Below are 18,394 nucleotides of genomic sequence, written 5' to 3' on the forward strand. Positions count from 1 at the left end.
CCCCCCCCTCTCTGCTTCCTGCAGTCTCACCAAATAATGTGTTGTTTCACACCAGGCTGTGTAGGAAAGACTAAAAATATATGTATTTGGTCCTGGTCGTCCCAAAAGGCAACTTCATAGAGAACAAAGGAGATAGCAGGGCGGCTCAAATAACTCACAGAGAGCGAGAGGAAGGCTGCTCTCGGGGCTCTGTGGCCCCACTGAAAGAAACATTATTACTGGATTATTGATTTACAGCACAAAATGGATGGAACATAAGTAGCGTTAAGCTCATTAATCCCTCTCCCGCCTCTTTTATGAAAAATGAACTTGTTATCAGTGATTATTCTAATGGATTGTTATGATCGAACACTTAGTGTGCAGCACGCCGTCTGCCTTAGAGAAAGCACAGGACAACAGAGGTGAGGTTTAGGCACGTGCACAGGATGAAAGAGACAGAGGGCTGAGGCAGAGGACAGAGGTATCTGAGAAAATGAATGCATTAAAATAAAGGCTCCAAACACAGACGGTGGGATTGCTGACATTCCAGTGACATTTGGTGCGTCAGTGGCATTTCGCAAGACATACGAGCAGGTAGCTCTCTTCACATCCTTCCTAGCTTGAGATGGGAACGCTCAACCTCTGTGATATTCATGCTGCTACACAGGAGTGCTCATTAGCACACCCAAAATAAATGTTCTACATCATGCATAGCCTACCGCCCGCACGACAAAATGATCTTCATTATCCATTGTTTTGATATTACTTTTTTCTCTTAAGCTGAACGAGTAATTTAATTTAGAGCAATGAAAACAGTAAGACATCCCGACCTCAATCTTTGTCTTCCCTACCCTCCCTTGCCCTCCCTCCCTATCTGTCCCCTCTCCCGGCTGCATGTACATCCATCAGGGAGTGCTCCAATGGAGCGCAGCGGGCCCGACGATTGTCCTCATAAATTGTGTGGTGTGTCAGGGTGCAGAGGGGCTAAGTGAGCAGTAAATAACAAAGGGTCCTGCCGCCATCCGCTCACCATCGGCACGTTTCCGGCCATGCAAGATTACCCAGGATGCCCTGGAAGGGGTGTCCGCGCTTCCTTTGTGTGATGAAGTGGACACGAGGAGGGAGGAACACGCCTTCACCACACAGCGTCTGACAGAGAGAAGGTGAGATCCAGGAACCCTGCCGATTTAAATTGATGAGTGTCTTTATTCCGTTGTAAAAAAAAAAAAAGAAGCTGTTTGTCTCCCTCCTTCTGTAATAACAGATCGCTCGGCAGATATCTTTAACTGCCTCCATTCTTCACTGTCAGTCCTTTTTCTCTCTTTCCAACTCACTTTCTCTTGCTCTTCATTGCCCTTTTCGATTTTTCCCTCCTGCCTATTCTCTGTCTCTCTATTGACTGTGCATTCATAACTGCCTCTGGTCCCTTTTTTCTAGTCTGCGTTTCTCTACTTCTCTCCACACCCAAACCATTTCTTTGCCCTCCTGTGATGTTCTCCTAACTTCTTCTGCAGTAATGGCTCAAGAGGCAATCACACCTGAGAGTTCAACTCACGTGTTTTCTTACTAGCCATTCATTGTTCATTGGATATATCTATCTTTTTCCACCTTGATTCAACCATCAAAAGTAATAACCGTTTAATCTGGTACACGTGTGACCCCCCACCGACTTTTACCCGCACCTGATTCTTGACTTTTTGCCTCGCCTTGCATCTTTCTCTGCGCTCCTGCATGCTGTTCCTTTCACCTTGATACTGAATATCCCTCCATCCATTTATCTTTTTTTATCCCATTTGCCAGATTTACACCATGGCAAACTAAAATCCCAAACCTCAACAACACCTGCTTTTGTCCTTAATTTCCCATTTCCCTACAAGTACAGATTGTGACAGGTTTATTATACATTCTGTGATGTTGTTGCAGGCTGCTCATTTTAGATGAATGACGCGTGGCGTGTGGGAAAAAAAAACAAGTGAATGTTTAGTTTTGAGATAGTTGGGTTTGATGAGAAAGATGCCCTTTGACTGTCTGCGTCTTTCAGCTGGAGGAGTTTTCTCTCCAAACGTTGACAGCCCTAAGAAAGAAAAATGAATAGGTACAAAATGGGATGTTCAGCCTGTTTTCTGAGATATTCTTAACTCAGCTTATGTAAGGGCTGAGTTATACGTAGCCCTATTAAATGTTCCCTTCCTTCTTTCTGTTTTGTATGAAGAGGAACATCATGTCAAACTGTGTGTCGGAAACGTTAAACTGTCAAATTCTGGCGTTGAGTTTGGCAGGATATTCTCCAAAAAGAGAGAAAGCGGCAGCAGCCAAGGCATGTGGCCAACTGAATGAGAAATATTTGCCTCTCTCCCACACCTACTTTGTAATGTGATACTGTAAGAAATCAAAATTATGAGACTGTAATTATGAGAATACTTCTCTGCCAGTGGACAGGAATAATATATCTATAGATTTCTTTATAAGCCCTACATATCGCATTAGAATCAATAAAGTATTTTAATAGTTTGACGTGTAACCTTTTTAAGTATATTGATTTGTGCAGTGTTCTGCTATGAGGGCTCAATTTGGAGTGTATTGACTGTGGTGTTGCTGTGATATGGTGAGGGTGGGCCTCGGGCTCCGAGCAGGCGCTCTCAACGCGGCAGTTATTGACCCTCTCTGACCTTCTACTTACAGAGACAATATAGGCATGTCTACAGAGGGCTCAGTATATTCAGCACTGCAGTGATATAAACAGAACCAGTCGGTATACACTTATTAGAATCAAGAATTATTTCTATAACCACACATAGTGTTCCAATCTGTGTTTTTAGATGTCAATACTTTTTTTGAATATTCTGTTCCTGTTTGCAGCGAGTTAAAAAAACTCTCAAGTAATAAACATTTCACTAGATGCTTGGGCAGTTTCTTTTTCTTATTGTTTACATATTCTACAGCCTGATGTATGTGAGTCATTGCCTCAGTGTCTTAATTATATGATCTTTTTTCAGATGTTCAGACCCTGTACCCACTATGTACCAAACTTTCACAAGTACTACTTACAACTGCAGAAAAACAAAACAATAAGTAAGTAGGCTACAAATAAAAAAAGCCAATCCCCTTTTGCTGTTCTTCTTGCCCTGGGACGGTTAATCCCAGATTATTTCAGATAGCATTGTAACGTCGTTCGTTGCCGTTCAGGAGTTCAACTGCAGACGCTGACTCCTTTTTGCACTGAAACGTTTTCCTCACTCAGAATTGTCACTTTCTTTTCCCTTGCGCTTACCTTGCGCTAGCCTTACTAGTTCTTGTGGCAAACCACAACTGGACCTTCTGTAGACACACACACCCCCCCCACCGCCGCCCCCCCCCCCCCCCCCCCCCCCCCCCCCCCCCCCCCCCCTCCCACGGCATTATAATGCCCCGTCTTTTCACTGAATTGTCTTCATGAAAAGGGTACTCACAACAATTCCGCAACAACTTCATCTTCACCTGTTGCACTTGCCATTTCAACGTTAAAAACAATAAAAACGGCATGAATTGCTTCGCCACGCATTCATCTAGATCAGTGGTTCTCAACCTTTTTACACCAAGTACCACCTGAGAAAATAGTTGGCTCTCCAAGAACCACCATATGACCAATGTTAATATACAGTCCATGCAGGACTCGGTGGCAAATGTTATTTTTTTCTCTCTCTCTCTCTCTCACTCTCTCTCTCTCTCTCTCTCTCTCTCACTCTCTCTCACACTCACCACAAGTGAGAATATAAAGAACAAAATAATAACTTATTCTCACACAACAAATGTCAACTGTACACACATGTCATTTCCTGGACCTATACCAAAGTGTGAATGTAGGCCTCCTGCAACAACCTACATCGTAACAGAAAATGTCCTATTGGGAATTCAGTTCCACAATAATAATGAAAGCCTCCAGGAGCAGATGAGCCTAAGGGCTAATAGCTCATCTTCAGTCTGCTGATGTTTGCTATTGCCATTTCTGTGGTGGCAAAGTAAAAAAGAAAAGAGATAAGAAAAAAGACAACAATTAAGGACAAGTGTGTGCTTTTTCAGCGTTTGACCTCAGTCACAGCCTTCTCTCCACTATTTGAGCAAATGCCTTCTTCCTGAGTCACTTCTGTCCTCCATCACAGCGGCTGTGCATATCACTTTTGCGTTGCTTGCGGAGCCTGCGCTTGTGCTCGGTTGATGACTGTCCTCCTCCTCATTCACTTGTTCACTTTCACTGGTAATATTCTCCTCTGTACCTCTCTTCCGAATACCTCCCGTTTTGAGCCACGTTTTTAACATCATTCAGCTTTCTTCTTTCTTTAGCTTGCTTGCAACGTTAGCGGGTAGTAAGGTCGTAATTAGCAACGCCAGAAATAAAATAAAATAAATGTTTTCGTTTCTAAATCTAAAAACAGCAATAGCCTATTAGAACTAATTTAAACCACAGTTTCAATTATCTCAAGCTTATTTTCATTCGTTGTAGTATTTTGATAGTATGATTTATTTTGTAATTAATGTTATTCAATCAAGCCTCAAACTGATGGCACTTGTCCCTATAGCCTGTTTTAAATTGAAGTTGTCTGAGGTCCTTACCATCAGCTGCTCTTGCAGTAATAATAGTGTACCTTAATGTCCCAAATGTGCACAATGTAGTGACTGCTTTTCGTCTTTTTGTTTACTAAGTTCTGTTTCCTGTATGTTATATGTCTGTGTTATGTGTAAAGGATAAAGGTGGGGTAGGTACGTTTGAGAAACCGGCTCGAGATACACTTTTGTTATATTCCATGGAATGCTCTTAACATCCCGATAGCAATGAATATCTGAAGTGCTTTGACAAAAAATCCTTAAAAAATTGTCATCTGTGGAAGGCTTTGTAAGGAAGTGGCATATTTTTTCCGGTTGTGTATTTTCAAATTCTAGCTCACTCGAGCTGGTTTCTCAAAATTACCTACCCCACCTTTGAATAATTTTTTTTTTTTTTTAAATCTTTTTTTTTCTCAGATTCCTCCACGTACCACTAGCGGGAGCTGGCGTACCACCAGTGGTACGCGTACCACAGGTTGAGAACCACTGATCTAGATGATCTGTCTCGAGCCAGTTAACTACCGGGCCTTCTAGAGCAGTGGTTCCCAACCTGGGGGGCGCCAAAGATCGCAGGGGGGGCGCCAGGCCTCGGATGATTTGAGGCCAAATATCATATTTAGACTTTTTTTAAAACATTTAAAAAAAAAAAAAAAATTTACATATAATTGTAAAGCAATACATGATTGTCACTAAAAGCCTTGTCTCTACATTACAATAAAATATAAAAAATAATTGATTAATTACTTTGAATAACAATTCAAGTTAGTAGCTATTAAAGGCATAAAAAGACAGAAATGTATAATTCTTTCTCTAATAGAAATGTTTCTTCTGCCCGTAAAGTGTCCAAACCGGGCTTTTCTGGATAAGCGCATTTTTAAAACATAGTCATTGTCCATGCCGGTTTCAGTTGGATTATTTGTCACAGTTGCTCCGACCAGATCGGTCTCCTCCATTTTGTACATTATTTACGACTTTTGAATCCACATAAACACATCGGCAAAATCCGGCTTACTTTGAGCATGTGTTTTAAACAGTTTAATCCCTTTGTGAATTGTTTCCACTTCCGTGCCATCCTTTAATTTCTTCATACAGCGGGAATCCAAATGAATTCATCCTGAGTCCAATAACCATCAAAGTACTCCTTAATTACGCTTTCATCCTCCTTTAACAAAATACTTCACATTCATCTAGTTTGTGACAGTAGTTGTAGCATTTTTGAGACTTTTAAACTTTAATTACCGCTGTTGTTCTGTGTGTGTGTGTGTGTGTGGGGGGGGGGGGGGGGGGGGGGGGGCGCAACTTCCAACAGGAGTCATTTGGGGGGGCTCCTGGGAAAAAAGGTTGGGAACCACTGTTCTAGAGTACCCTGGAACCGAGGGAAACTCTGAAAGAATACGCCATTACATACGCATTGGCTACAAATCAATATATGATTGGTTGATCAAACTGTCAGTCCAAACGTACGCTCTCATTCAGTGCAACGGTCAGAGAATTCTATCAACGATGTAGAATACGTTGGTTGAAGGATATTCTACCCAATGACCCAGAACAAGATCTGATTGGTTTCTCTCTTTTCTAACACAAAACCACTGAAATGCGTAGTGCATGGTCCGAGAAGGACAAACAGATCAACGTAACACTGTAATATTACAGATCAACAACATAAATACGATTCTCATTTATTCATTTTATATACATTTTCTTACATTTTATTTATATAATTAAATCGATTTTTTGTTTGTTTTATCTGATTGTTCCAGGGTATTCTCTGAATACCTTGAAGGCCCTGACGGTTCGCCACAGTTGGAGAGTTACACTTTCATCATGGTGCACTACCAGGCCAAGCTTGCCTACTCATTTTGGAAACACTGCTCTATTTTATTTAGTGCTTGTTGGCTCCAAAGGCACAGATTCATAATCCAAATGCAAACCAAAGGGATATTTAAAAAAAATCCAACATCCAAGCAGGTTAGAACTTGCTATCACTTCTAAATTTGTGCTCAATTATCACTCTCAAATCTTTTAAGACTGTGTCTTACATTGCAGACAAAGTTAAATCTAAGATGTTTTCTGAAGTAGATTAATGGTTATGTAATTTCACTTTCTCGCAAAAAGTTAGAAGAGATTGAGAAGATCTACACCACTCATGTTTGTCCGTGAAGTAACAAGCCAAAAGAACAGAGAAAATTAGCTTAGTTTAGCATAAGGACTGGAAGGGGGAGACTTACGATGAGCTGCTGCAACCTGCAAAGGTCACATGACAGGCAGGGTTAGCACAGTGTACATCTGCACACGTCACATTCATTTATTAATATAATTTAGCTATTGGATCAGTGAATGTAAAATCTAATCCAACCATCGTCAGTTTTTGCACTTTCATTAAATAGCTATTCCATTCTAAATATGTAAATACACTTCGTGAAAGCAGTTTTTATTCAGATGTATAGCCTCTCCATTCCTTCCAGGATAATTAATGATTCATAAAATTACTGAGATGTCAAATAAGCATAGTATGTTCTGAATATAATGATTAAAATACCTTTTGAGAATCCTGGTGTTTCTGATTTGTTATTAAAAAAAACACGACATGTTAGAACTCAAGAGACAATGCTGTAATTACGGACTGCTTCTTATTTGAATGTGAAGTAATGCTAATACAATAATTCAATGAGGAACCCCTAAGTAGTGTGGGGTATCACAAACCGTGACACAGAAGTAAATAATCAATTAGTCACCAGTAATTAATGACTGGTAACTAGTTTGTCCGATAAAGAGATAATCAGGAGCGACTCATGAAGAAATTGTTCAATATTCAGATTTACTTGTAGACTAAACATTAACATATTATTCATTAACATTTAATCTCCCTGTCTGTTTTCTAGTAAATGATCATTAAGAACAATATAGTCTTCAAATGAAGTTGCAAAGCTATAAGTAATCTGGAATGCTGCCACCTTGGCTGTTTAAGGGAGTAGCAAACCACTTAAAACTGGCTTAAAACTCACAAGACTGTCACATGGCTCGGCTTGTCTTGATTTGAGTCGATAAACTTTTGGTACCATGGTCCTGTTCTTTATTTCATTTTCCACTGCAGATATTACCCCTCAGTGTAGGTGGGATCCTCAGCTGATTGACATAGCTGACGGCACAATAAATTGTCACATCCTCTCCAACGCGGCACTCGCTTGATCCTTTCCTCAGCTTCCAAACAGAGAAACCTCTGCACTCCATCAGTTGCACCGTGTAGATTCCAATGCCAACATTGTTTTTGTAAAATTAAAGAATTGTGGTTTATTTTTGACACTATTTTGGCAGTTTTGTATTCTGGGCTCATGCAGTATGTCCCGTGTCGGTATGCAGTGATTTACCTCCACCTTCTAGAATCTACTCAGCTGGACCAATATGACTTTTTAAACTTTGTCCAGAGCTAAGCTGTTCTCTACCGCTTCCAGGCTTTATGGTAATTTAAACATTTGTGGTCTATTTATTTAAGCTTTATTACAAGATTGTGCACATTGAGTGAAATATTCAGATCCGAGCTGACGTTTTTATGACTACACTAATACATAAAATGGAACATTTGTGATGTCTCATACAATATAACTGATACATTTCCCTGTTATTCCCCCCTGACAGATTTAATGTTTTTAGAGATGTCAAATATAATTTAAAGTAAACTTCTTTCGGGTTGAATAGTGCTTGTCTAATCAACATAATGTTGCAATAATGAAGCCACAGCATAGTCTTTCTGTTTAAAGAGACACGTTTCTACTTTTATTTTTGCCGCTGTACTACTGTGAAACCACATAACAATTACTTTTTAAGAGATGGACAGCTTGATAGGTGTGATGGGTGAGCAATATCGTATCTCTTCAACTGTATTATCCCCTTTTCTCCCATCTCTGTCCATGTCTGTCAGCCTCCCTGCTCTCCCTCCGCCCTTCTGCTGCTGACTTGGGCATCAGCGCAAAGGTAAAGCCTCCCTTGGATAGAGGTGACCCACAGGACCCTATTAACATCACACCATCTCACTGAGTGGCCAAAACACACTCCCTAAATGAACTCTCCTCTCCCCCTCAGCCACCGTCGTTGCTGAAGCCCACCGCTGGGTGAATTAGATTGCAGGCTTTTTAATACGGCTCTTAATGGTTTATAAATTGCACGTAATGATTCCTCCTTTCCTCTCTCTTGCGGTGCTTTTTATGGCCCCTCTGCTCTCCAAGGGAGTGGGTGGGATTTAATATATGGTGGAGGAGGCAGAATGAGGAGGTGGAACTAGCCCTGCACTGCTTTCTGCCTGCCCTTAACGCTTCCCCTGGCTACTGAGAAGGGAGTCTTGGAAATAATGCTGGACACTGCTACTATCCGGCTGTAGCATATAACGGCTGGGACATGACAGTGCTGCATGACTGAAGGGTCACCAGAGAAGTGCAAATAACCAGGAGTTGTGTTTGGCGGAAGGCAGAGAGTGTGATGAAAGCTGCGATTTGTAGGAGAGGTCGCACCTTAGGGAAACACAAAAATCTGCACATGACAACCAGGTGCAGAACCAAAATATGGACATAAAGGAGCACACTCAGGATATCACCCCAGTGTAAATGTTCATGTATTTTTACACCTTGCCAGTGCAGTTCAGACATTGCTCAAGCCTGAATAAAGACCACCAGTGGTACAAAGTCATCTTGCTGTAATGTAACCATCAAACCTGAACTCCCCCTGATACAGAGACGGGACGTTGGACGCACCCCAACTTCCCGTTTTGCGGTTCAATATTTTTGTAATTAAGCATTTCAAAGGTCACTTTGTGCTGTTGGGGCTGTCATTGTTCAGGGATGAAACGTAAGGACACATGGAAAACTTACAAAAAAACAGCAATGCAAAACATAACTCACATTAAAGGGCTATAGTGATCCAATTTTGTATGTTTGTAATTTGTTTATTAAAAAAGAAACGGCTTGTTCTAATTGTTTAATTCATCTCATTACTTATTTTCTTTGCTAGCCAAAACTGAGCCTTCCAACTGTCTAGAGAATGATGATTAGAGCAGTGAGGGAGGTTTTCATGTCCTAATGCACCACAATATGAACAGTGGCCAGCACAAACCCAGTGCCTAACTTGATAGTTTGTTGGCACTAAGTGAAATTCCAATTAACTGACCCAAATGTCTACAGGGAATGTTTTTTCTCAGATATGGTGAGAATGCACTTAAGTTTTCTATCTTGTGCTTGGACGATATATGTGAAGTGACCAGCGGCAGCGGCATCTAGTAGTAGGTCAAAGTGATGTAAAGGTGGTTTCACTTCTCCACTGCGGAGGCGTAAAATGTGTCCCATGTTTTTGTCAATGGTTCACTAAACAGCAGAACTGAGGGAGCACAAGAGAGGAATCATTTACATTGTGTGCAGTGAGGCACTTAAAGTAGTCAGGCTCTGACTCCCTGTTACACAGCCATTGCCATTGTGAGTTGCAACGTTGGTAACAATGACTTCTAACCACCTAAGAGTCTCTTAGGAAACAAAGGGAAAAAACACCTTCTCTATCCAACTGAGAACAGGTGGAGAAACAACGCTCTGCAAATGCCCCTCACTGTGCCGCTAAATAATGATTCAAACAATTTAGTTTGTCAAAGAGGGACTCCTGCCCTACTTTCCACAGCTTTCTGGGAATCTGCTGCTATTCTAGCCGTCTCCAGCCCTCTGGTGGGTTGACAACGGCTCCAGAGACTGAAATGTGTCTATATAAATAAATACCTCTGTGTTTAAATACCCTGATGGTAGGCTGATTAGATTGAAAAACTCTGGTACTTACACTACTAATACTTCTTGTAAAGCCATGGCAGAAATGTGCAGAAAATGGAAAGGAAGAGGAGAAGGATGCAGCAGTGGCAAAAGGAGATGTTGTTTCCTAAGGGCAAACAAAAAGGGAAGGTTAAGGAAAAGAAGAAAGATGTAAAGACACAGGTACAAACACGCAGAGATACAGAGACATAAGGAGTGGTGTAAAAAATGCTGATCCATAGTCCCTGTCTGGGAAGGCAAAAACAGAACATTGATTCAGCAAGATCCACAAATGAAAAATCCATGGGGGTAAGGAGCACTTCGGCCCTGTGGCAGAGACAGGGCACCAGCGGTCAGCCTCTCGTATCGCAACTGACACCGAGCTGGGGCTTCTCACTGGGTGGCAGTGGGCAGGGCTGGACCCCGGCCAAAACCAACCACACCAGCAGGACGCTTACTGAGAACAGGGTAGGAAGGGGAACATTTATTTTCCGGCTTAGAAAATAAATAAGACACAGCTTGTCTGTTTGTCGTAGTGAAAAGATCACATTATACTGGGGATGTGTATCATTACTCGATACCATTAAGGTATCAACCAGAACAACCCAGTAAAAGTAGTATCAAATCTTCTCAAGTTAAATGATACCTGCATTCGATTTCTCTTTGTACTCAGATTGACAAAAAAAATTGCATTTGTATGGTTTTGCTGGAAGCAAATCACTGCACGTATTCTTAGATTTAATGCGACATGTGCTGAAACCTGAGATGAGCACAATGTATTTCACAGAGTTGCCAGTTTATCAAAGGGAAACATTTTATCAAAATTGGTATTGGTACAACTTTTAAGGGTTTTGGTATTGGCACTGGTATTGTGATTTTCTAAAAAGAAACCCAGCACTACGTGATACCAGTAAAATACGACTAAAGCCACAAAGACAGTTTAAGCCTGTTATTTTCGTTTCCTGTTTGGGTTGCCTGGCAGTTTGATCGCATTAATCCCCAACTGTGCATCCGACCATTGTGCCTCAAATTGAGGAAACACGGTCACTCCCTCTACCTGTAAGGAGCAGATAAAGAGGCGTAGCGTCTCTATCTGTGGTTCCATTTGAACTCCCTCAGCTAAACCAGCGGATGGAATTCGGGCTGGGGGAAGGAGGTCCTTTTTTCTCATTACCACCCTCTGTCAGTACATGTACACACCACAGAAGCACTAATCTGCACCCCTGATATGCTAATCTCTCCTTCTCTCCCAACACTCTTTTTAGATGGCAGCCACACCTAAATGCAGAAAGGGGAAGGCGAGAGGAAGTCATTAAAGCGTGCCCTGCAGGAGACTGCCTGGGCGGGACGGCAGCAGCACTTTGGGTGTGTATGCACAGGGGGGAGAGAAAAAGGGTCTCCAGGGAGAGGTAGATCGGTTTAGTCGCCGGCTCTACTCTGCTTCCCCCTGGGGTAGACCCTGTCCCCAACAGACAGGATAGCAATCAGACATGCAGGGTGTAACAGAAAAAATATTGTGGCTCCAGTGGTGTGTGTGTGTGTGTGTGTGTGTGTGTGTGTGTGTGTGTGTGTGTGTGTGTGTGTGTGTGTGTGTGTGTGTGTGTGTGTGTGTGTGTGTGTGTGTGTGTGTGTGTGTGTGTGTGTGTGTGTGTGTGTGTGTGTGTGTGTGTGTGTGTGTGTGTGTGTGTGGTGCGTGCGTGCGTGCGTGCGTGCGTGCGTGCGTGCGTGCGTGCGTGCGTGCGTGTTTGGATTTGGGAGATTAAAGGTTACAGTCGTTGCTTTGCTTAGACCTGCTCACCTGCCACGATCTGTCAGTAACCAAAGCTGCTCGGTGAAGCGTACTACACCTGTCATCAGAGAGTGTTCGTAACGCTGTGTGCGTACTCACCTCACTCTTTCTGTCATTTCACCTTTGAATTGATGGATGTATATATCCTCAAAAGAGGTACCTGTGGTGCCCCTGTGCAGCTTTTGGAAGAACAGTCCTCCGTCGGGTGTGCTTATTTTACGCATTATGACAACAAAAGTAATCAAGTGCGTTTGTGCGACTCCCAGCACTATCATTTCAATTGATGTTTTGTTTTGTGGCACTTCAAAACCTACAGATGAACATGCTTTTGAAAAACAGGCTGGTTTATTATTGTGTGTGTGAAACATTTGTATTCACATTTATATTGGAGAGAGAACAATTGCTGATATTGTTTGCAATGCTAAAACTTCAAAAAAACGCAGATTAACATAATTGAAAATATATCTATCTTGTGCTAGAGAGGAAAAAAGGAAGAGGAAATAGATGGAGACGGACAGAAAGCATTTTTTCTGCCTGAAGCACCTTAACTGATCATATATGTCTCCTATTAAAAGCTATGAGCTGTTTAATAGTTTGAATATAACCTCTTCATTTGTCACAGGCAATAATCACATTGTAACTCAGATTTAATGGCTATGTGCAAAACCATAATGTGAAATCATACTGATTACTATGTGTGCATGTGTGCGTGGGTGGGTAGATTTATGTGAGGTGAGGATCTCCACACATCCCTTATTGAAGTTGGATATTATGACAACTCAGTTTTTTGACACATATTAAATAGTGTATCTCATCTTTAAAGGCCCTCCGTGCTTTTTGCTGTTTTTCCCTGAGACAAAGCAACTGTTTCTGACAATCTTAATCAAAGAGAGGATCCTGGGAGGTTAACAATTGAAGTCATGAAGACAAAAGAGAGAAAAAAGGTATAAAACTATGAAATACATCTTAATGAGCTAACGGGAGATGAGTGTTGCATTTATATGCCAACTGCATGCAACGCCAGTGCCTCATAACTGCATTTGTTGTAAATAAATATGCAATCAGCTAAGAACGGCAATAAAGCGGCCATAAAAGGGAGAAGAAGAAGAGAAGGGAGGAAATTGCATTTTCAGACAGACAGACAGAGAGAAAAAGGCAGATAGACACACAAAAGAGAAGGGCTAACTCTTTTTCTTTGACTTCTATATCGAAAGACTCAGTTGAAGGTCAGGGAGAAAATAAAGTTCATGGTATTTAGACCATTTGAGCTCAACCCAGGTAACAAAGAGAACAACAGGCAGTACTAGTGAGAAAAAAGGAAGTCAGAGAGAGGTTAAAAGGAATTGTTGTATCCTCCGCTCTCTCAGCCCTGCGGCGTGGGGTCACCTCAGAGACTAGAGACAGAATTACCCAGCAGCCCCGGCCGCTCGCAGGATCAGGCGGACAAGGGGAGAGGACGACAGAAGTTAATGAAGGGAAGAGACAGTTGGGGTCCCCTGAGGGCCTCGAGGCACCTGCCTGGCGTGCTCCCGCCGCCCAACCTGCTCTGATTGGCTAATTATCAACATGGATTTAGCCCAAAGTGAAATCTCTGATTGATTGGAGTGCTTTAAATCTGTCTTTGCTCTCTCGCTGCCTCTCCTTCCTCTCTCTGGGTCGCTGGAGTCCCGCTGCTGGGACTCTGCACGCCTCAGTAGCAGCAGGTGACTGGTCCTTCTGCACAATGTGGACACGCGGCCTCCACTGTGATGATTTCCTCTCTCAGCGGACGTGAAATTCATTTGTTAAGTGCTCAAAAAGATAACTCTGACTCTACAGATAATTACTAATTACAGCATAAAAAAGTGATGCAACATTTTTCAAATTGGAGCGAGGGACGAAAAGGTTGCAGCCTTACTTATTTTGTGTCAACATAATTGTGTTAATAGATGTTATTTGCTAACACCTTGGTTATGGAGGTGTGATTAAATGAAGTGTTTGCTTATAGTCATTCATCAGTTATTAAGTAGCTGCAAGTCCAGGAGGAATCTTGTGTCATTGGACTTTACATTGAAAGCCAAAGGGAAATAATGCTGTATGACTGCATTAGTCATAACTGGTAATGGAGATGCTGTTTCTCCCTTAATTGTTTCATCTTTCCTACATATTCAAAGGAACTGGATACTTATTGTTTAGCTGTTATAGCTGACATAATTTCCCCATGTTTGAATGTATTCCTACAACACAAGCCGACATAGTTAATATCAAAGCAGGCTAGGAAAAGCACAGAATAGAGGTTTAAATTGGGTTTAGCTGTATATTCAAGGTGTATTGAAATATGCTGCTGTGTGGGAGTGCGTAAGAAAAGCTTCCTTTTTGTTTGCTTATCTGCCACCAAAGCAAACTGGAGTGCGTGAGACGTCGCTGAAAGAACAAGAGATGAAGAAGCAGGGAAAACAGGCTGAGCACATGTTGCTTGTTAAAAAGTGTGGAAGTAGGTACGTCTTCCTATTTTTTCCACGTGTCAGATCAGTCGGAATCCATTCTCTCTGCTCTGGGAGGAAACACAAGAGGTGCAGGTGTTTTTCTCACAGTGGGATGGAGATTCTCTGGCTGTACACAACTTCAGCTGAGAGCTTCACTGGGACGTCAGAATCATGAAGCCAGCCAACACAGAGAGAGACAAAGAAGGAGAAGGAATTGAGGTCTCCTTAGAGAGCTGGTTTATCTCCATGGTTACGGTCCACACAACCGTACATGATGTCGTTTTCTATTTTGCTGCGGTGCATCCTGGGACAGGACATCTATAGTAGTAGTCCCTAGGAAGCCCCAGGGGGATTAGCGCTGGCCTATCTCTTTAGAGCTGGGAATTAATTAAGTAATTATGAAAGACAGGCGGGGGGATGAAATATGCATGAGTCCTGATTGGGACGTTTGTGATTGTGTAATCTAATTTTGACCATCCCTGTCACAGCCAGGTAGAACACACCCCCATACATGCATGTACACACACAACAATAATGCTTACAGGCCACACACAAATGTAACCAAAGATCACAGTTCCTGTTGGCAGAATGGGTATTTTGAGTGTCTCATTATGTTAATTAAAATGTGGTAATCAGTGTGGATTAATCACCATAGTAATGAGGATTGAATTGCAGATTATGTCTTCTTAGCTAATCCATATAATTGTATTTGTAGAAGCACCAGATTAATATGCTAGCATCCAATTAATGATAAAGTGATTGATTAAGCACGTGCTTCCCGTCGGAATTATTTTGGACAGTGGATCTCTGCTTCTGTCTCTTACATCACCTTTTTCTTGTTTTAGGTGTTTTTGGATTCCACTGGGCTTTGTTCTGTGTGTCTCTACTGGTCTGCCTTCCTCTTTATTGATGGACTTAAAGGCCTGTTTGCAGCATATTTTCCCCTGTTCTCTTAAAAAAAAAATACTTCCTGTAGAAGAACTCAGTCAATACCCAACAAGAGATCCCCAAAAAAGACTAATACACATGCAGTACAACCATGCAATATATATTTAAATATTGATATATGTCTTAGGCCTTACTGCAAATACACACACTACATACTGTATGCACACAAGGCTCTCATTTCCTCTCAATCACCTGCAAGTTTATCGACTAAGGTGGATCCTCCTTCCTTTCATTTATTTTGCTTTTTTCATGTATTGATTTGCACATTGGTGTATGAGGAGAGCTGCATCACACAGTGCTGGAATATCATGTTCTTGGTTTGACCATCTGTGTCCTTTTGCATTCATCACCTCGGTCTTAAAGATTAGCATTCAGTGTAACAACACTGCCTTAAATACGCTTTAATTAAAAGAAAGGGGACATAAATGTGAGACTGAGATCATAAAAAAGCCGGCTAAATGAGGAAAAACTCTGATCTTTTTACGTTCCACTGTAGTTTACTGGAGCACTGCAGTGGGACCTGCCAGTATTTACATGTAAACGGGTCCCCAGTGTTTGAACTCTGCTCAGAAAGCAGAACATAAAGCAGAGAAGATGAGAGGGGAGATGCAGAGAGAGGAGCAGAGATGAAAGGCTGCGGTGAGCCCTCTAAAGGGAACGTGGGAGCCCACAAGCACTCTTACTCTCTGTGTTTGATTGTTCCTTTGTCTCTCTCGGCCGCAGAAGGAGCTGCTTTAAAGCCTGAACACAGGAAATGTGACAGGAAAAGGACTGCGGGTCGGATGTTTCAAGTTTACATCCCTGCTGTGCTACACATCGTGGGATTACCTTATTTTGGCATCTTTGAACTGTATCAGACTGCACCTCAAAGAAGGTCAGAACTCATACAGATGAAGGTTTTGTCCAACTAACACCCTCCACCTTGTGAACCCCAAATGACAATCGTGCAGAAGATGAGAGGAGCAGGTGTGTCTCCGGCATCAGGTGTCCACCTCTTCAACCCCCCGTCTGTTCCCTGTAAGCAGGTGTGATACTTGCTCATTAATCCATCTGGGGTTATGACATACCTTACAAGGGCTTCTATTTGTTCTCTTGTCTGTTTCCTCCATCCTTTTTGTATTACTTTACTGCAGGAGTTATTATAAATACACATGGTTTATATGGTGTTGGTCATTCAGCATTCCAACAATGTTTATATATGTATAGTTAATAAATATAATAACAAATAAAAGAAGTTAAGAAAATAAAGAAAGAAAAATAATTAAAAGATAAAGATCGGAAATACATTAAAAAAAATTAATAAACTGAAGGAGAGTAGGCATCATTCAAAATGAGATTATATGGATCTAATGTATTTAGTTTTAGTGAGATGACATCTGATATCACATTCCTTTTCTAGCGTCTTCTTCTCTTTGTGATTCCCTCCATGTGGCGTGGAAAGAAGTGACTCATATTTCATGCTTTTATTTGGACGTTTATTTGTCAATAAAAGTCTGTGCGATCTGCCCTGTGCAGTTTAACCCTTTTGTTTAAAACCTCTTTTGTTGCCCTTTTTATATCCACTACTGCAAAAGAAAAGCAGTAAACATAGGGATATTTTGGTCAAATACCTAAAATGGTTGTAAATGACTCAAATATCTTAGTTTTCTTAGACTTTTTGCTCTATATCACAACAATGTGACCTTGTTTCATGCAGAGTAAGCTTCCCCTTCTGATTTTGAGGCTTCTGTGGATTCAACCTCACCAGACTGCTTTGCATGGATTTGACTGGTATCCTCAGATGGATTTGCATCCCTTACCTCAACTGCCGGAGCACAAAGGTCAGAGATAATAACATATACATGGAAAAAATATAAACTCACGATGGTTCTTTAAGGCTCTGGTAACTCCAACAACCTGCCCGATTATGAAATGTCAAGTAACATTTTTGTAAGACGATTTTTTATATTCTTATTTAAAGCCATGGAATAATCATTAAATAATCATTTAATATTAATAACAGTATATCTTATTATTGTCGGGTGTAATCATACTATCCAAGATGTTGTACACAGTCGTTTATTGCTGGAATAGTTGTATTATTTCCGCTCTAATCATTTCCCTTCCAGACAGTTTTGACTCCCACCTGCAGAAACAGGGTTATATTGGTACGATGGGAAAGGCAAACAAAGCTCGCCCACACCTGGGCTTTTTACGGGCTAATAAGATGACCGCTGGCTGGCTGTAATGTGGGGTCAGCTGCTGTGCTATCCATCCCTTGTGTGTAAAAATCCAACCTATTATTATCAACTTGATTGGCCGTCGAGTCAGACACCTAATGATAGTTTCCATTCAGCTTGTGTGAGGAATGTGGAAAAACTGTCACTTTATTCTATTGGCTTTTTCTCTGTCTTTATGCCTGAAAAGGTAAATTGGAATATTAAATCATTTTTGACTGGTTGATATTTTGCGTGAAGTGTGAAGCCCTGCTTCTGCTTTTGTTTTTTATAGCTGCTGAGAAACCACTCGCATGTGTCAGGGAAAACTGAAATGTTTAATTTCAAATTCACCAAGATAGCTTTATGAATGTGAATGTTATTGAAACCAGATATAGTGTTAGCCAGCCCTTACCCTGCTACATTGGAAATATATTAAGTCTGGCATTAGCTTTACATATCAAATCAAACCATAATTCTTTGCAAGTCTCACACCTCTAAATATGAAGCTGTTGTTATGTAACCGGTAACTATATTCTCAATAACAATAATCTATTTGTGCAATTATGTGAAGCACAAATAACACACATATCAAGAGGCACAGTCATTTAGTTTTTAACTCAGTCTCCCCGAGTTCTCAGAGGCTGGCAGAAGTGTAGC

General features: G+C 41.4%; 1 long non-coding RNA gene across 1 annotated transcript in view; it reads right to left on the reverse strand.

The window, feature by feature from the left end:
• LOC307043661 overlaps positions 1-18,394 on the reverse strand; it is a 401,538-nt gene that overhangs the window by 177,541 nt on the left and 205,603 nt on the right. The window lies entirely within an intron of this gene.

Source organism: Notothenia rossii (assembly GCF_949606895.1).
Source record: "Notothenia rossii genome assembly, chromosome: 6".
Taxonomy (NCBI): Eukaryota; Metazoa; Chordata; class Actinopteri; order Perciformes; family Nototheniidae; genus Notothenia; species Notothenia rossii.